Raw genomic sequence first — 3,812 nt, 5'->3', positions numbered from 1 at the left:
CCAAAGCAGTCTGGAAATGACATAGATGTATATCTCAATCCTCTAGTTGAAGACTTGAAGTTGTTGTGGGTTGATGGTGTTGAAGTATTTGATGTTATTGCTTCTGAAACTTTCATGATGTATGCAATGTTATTTTGCACCATTAATGACTTTCCAGCTTATGGTAATTTGTCAGGGTACAGTGTCAAGGGTCATAAAGCATGTCCTATATGTGAAGAAAACACTGCATCTCATCAATTGAAAAACGGAAGGAAGACCGTGTATCTGCACCATCGAAGGTTTTTACAAGCTAATAATCTTTATCTAAGGTTAAAGAAAACATTCAATGGACATCAAGAGAATGACAAAGCACCGACTCCATTAACTGGCATTCAAATTCATGAAAAAGTTAATAAAGTACATCATGTATTTGGTAAAACGTCCAAGAAGTCATCTGCATCGAGCCCTTGGAAGAAAAAATCAATATTGTTTGACCTTCCATATTGGTTGAAGTTAGAAGTTAGGCATTGCATAGATGTCATGCATGTAGAGAAGAATGTGTGTGATAGCTTGATTGGTACACTACTCAACATTCAGGGAAAGACAAAAGATGGACTAAATGCTCGTTTGGATTTGGTTGAAATGAAGATCCGAGAAGACTTGGCACCAAGGGAGGTTGGTAGGCGCACTTATTTGCCCCCTGCATGTTACACTTTGTCCAGACAAGAGAAGATAAGTTTTTGCTTATGTTTAAAGAGTGTCAAGGTACCTCAAGGATACTCTTCAAATATTCAGAGTTTAGTGTCCATGCAAGACTTGAAGCTTGTTGGCCTAAAGTCTCACGATTGCCACATCTTAATGCAACAATTGTTACCTGTAGCTATTCGTGGAATTTTACCCAAAAATGTTAGACAAACTATAACGCGTTTGTGTGCATTCTTCTCTTCAATTTGTAGCAAAGTCATTGATCCTTTAAAGTTAGATGAACTTCAAGCCGAAATTGTTATCATCTTGTGTCAGCTAGAGATGTTTTTCCCTCCATCATTTTTTGACATCATGGTACATTTACTTGTTCATGTGGTGAGAGAAATCAAGTTTCGTGGACCAGTATACTTAAGATGGATGTATCCCATTGAACGTTACATGAGGATTTTGAAAGGGTATGTGAAAAATCAATATCGTCCAGAAGCTTCAATGATCGAAAGATATATTGCTGAAGAAAGTGTCGAGTTTTGTTCAAATTACATGGCAAAAGCAAAATCGATAGGAGTTCCTCATAGATCATGGTTGAACAGGTGTTCTATAAGTAACAGCATCCGAGGTGTGAGTGTGGTTACCAAAAATCGCGAAGAGTTGATGCAAGCACACCTATACATATTGAACAACACAAATGAGGTAATGCCTTACTTATTTGTACACAAAGTCATTGTGAAAGAGAACAATCCAAGACAATCAAAGAAATGGCATTTGATGGAGCATAATAGAACATTCATGCCTTGGTTTAAATCTGAGGTTTTGAAAGATTCACAATACTTGAGACTTTGATGTGGTTAGCAAATGGGTTGAAATTTGATGTCATCTATTGTACAGGTTATGAAATCAATAATTGCACATTCTCTACAAAGTCTCTTGATGATAAAAGCATAGTACAAAATAGTGGAGTCAGTCTTGAAACTGAGTCGCTACAATTTTCTACATCTAAAGATCAAAATCCCGTAGTAGGATCAATGACATACTATGGTGTAATACAAGAGATATGGGAGGTTGATTATACCATGTTTACTATTCCATTGTTCAAATGTAAGTGGATTAACAATAAGAGTGGTGTCAAAATATATGAATCAGGAATGACTCTAGTGGATTTTCGAAAGGTGGGTTATCGAGACGAGCCATTTATCATGGCACAATAAGCATATCAGGTTTTCTATGTTAAAGATCTTGCAACTAAACATTGGTTTGTCGCTCTTCATGGAAAAAAATAGATTGATCCTAATGAAGAGAATATGAGTAATCTTAATATTGTTGTCGCCCACCCATTTAGAAGAACGACAACCGTTGGTGAAATCCATCTAGTTGATGATGTACATGCAATTCGAGAAGATCACGATGAAGGAATATACATATGACCAATCAATAACTTTATGTACGAATTTCATGTTCTTGTTAAAATTTAGGTGTTTTGTTAAATAATGTTTTATATATTATTTTATATGTTGCTTATTAATGGTTTTTTATGTTTTCATTTCACAGATACATGGCTGAACATTATACTTCATCAGAGGATGAAGCACCTGCTAAGAGACCCACCAGAGGAGCCACTAGGTTGAGAGAGCTCTTAATTAGAAGAGCTAAAGGTCAGAAAACACATGTTGATATTAACGTCGCCACTAGTGAGCCTAGTGGTCGTTCTGGGGACGTCTTCAAAAGCTATTTAGGAATGTTGGCACGAGAGAGAATATCAATCCTTACGCCATCTTTTGATCATGTCACTGAAGCTGATCAAGAAATGATATGGCAAGATTTATTGGTAACTAATATTAATGTTATTAACGTTATACTTTGATTTTGTTGATAATATGATAAATATTGTTGATGACATTTTCTATATTGCAGCTAACATTTGATATTCCAAATGTGCCGACGCTAAGACAAAAATGTTTGTCATCGGTGGCTGAGAAATTTCGTGGTTTTAAGACCAAGTTGACGTCTAGGTATGTCTTTGGACGTAAAAAGAATGAAAATCCATTGTTGAAATACACTTGGATTGATGAAGACACATGGCGTCAGTTTCTTGAGCTTCGGACATTTGAGGGATGACAGGTATGTTTATTTGAAATCATCAATATCACAATTGATAATTATGCAAAATTTTAACTAATTCATAAAGTGGGTTTTATATGTTACAGGTAAAGAGGAAAAAGGCTCAAAGCATAAGTGCTCAAAATAAAAACCCGCACATATTATCTCGTGGTGGGTATAGAAAACTTGAAGAGAAGATAATGACAGAAAAGAAAAAATCTAGGCCCCCACCTTCTGAGGGTGAAGATACTGAGCCTTCTTCACCACCATCACGTCATCAGAAGTAGAAGTTAGCCTGTTTACGCTCATCGGGCAACTACACTTCTGACTCTGCACGAGAAATCTCTGAGAAAATTGTAAGATACAATTCTTATCTAAATTGCTCATTCATGTTGTATATTGTATTTTTATTTATAAATTTTTTTGTTACATTGTAGGATTCCTTGGTTGAGCAGACCTCCCAAGGAGGATTCATTCCAGAAGGTCGTCATGACATACTTGCTGCTGCAAATTGAACGACCTGAGCACCCTAGACGTGTGCATGGTGCTGGATCAGGAGTCGGCATACGCCAATTTTTCGGTTCCTCCTCTCGTCATTCTTCATGCAGTCATGGTGCTGATTATGAACAAAGAATGAAGGAAATGATCACGACGCAGGTGAGAGAAGAACTTATGCGCCAATTTGAGCATTATGGCATTCGTTCGCCAGTGGATCCTCCGCCAAAACTAGACCCATTTGTGCCTGCCACGGGTAAATTTGTTTTCTATAAGTTATGAATTGAATAAATGATATTTAATAAAGTAATTGAATAACATTAATAAATCATTGAGTCTAACAGGTAGAAGCGGAAAAAGGGAGTTGTTCAGCTCCACCCGGGGATGACATGGATGACATTCATCCATGTCAGCTATATATTTGGGATGGTACAGAGAAGACACTAGTGGCTCGTGGAAAAGTATTTGAGGCAGCCATAGTTCTCCATGGCATGGAGTTATCAGAGGATGAGGTTAAGGTCACGGTAGAGGAGGTTCTC

Source organism: Vigna unguiculata, chromosome 6 (assembly GCF_037176805.1).
Source record: "Vigna unguiculata cultivar grain cowpea cultivar isolate G323 ecotype 2 chromosome 6, ASM3717680v1, whole genome shotgun sequence".
In the NCBI taxonomy this organism is placed as follows: domain Eukaryota; kingdom Viridiplantae; phylum Streptophyta; class Magnoliopsida; order Fabales; family Fabaceae; genus Vigna; species Vigna unguiculata.
This window is presented reverse-complemented; position numbering follows the sequence as displayed.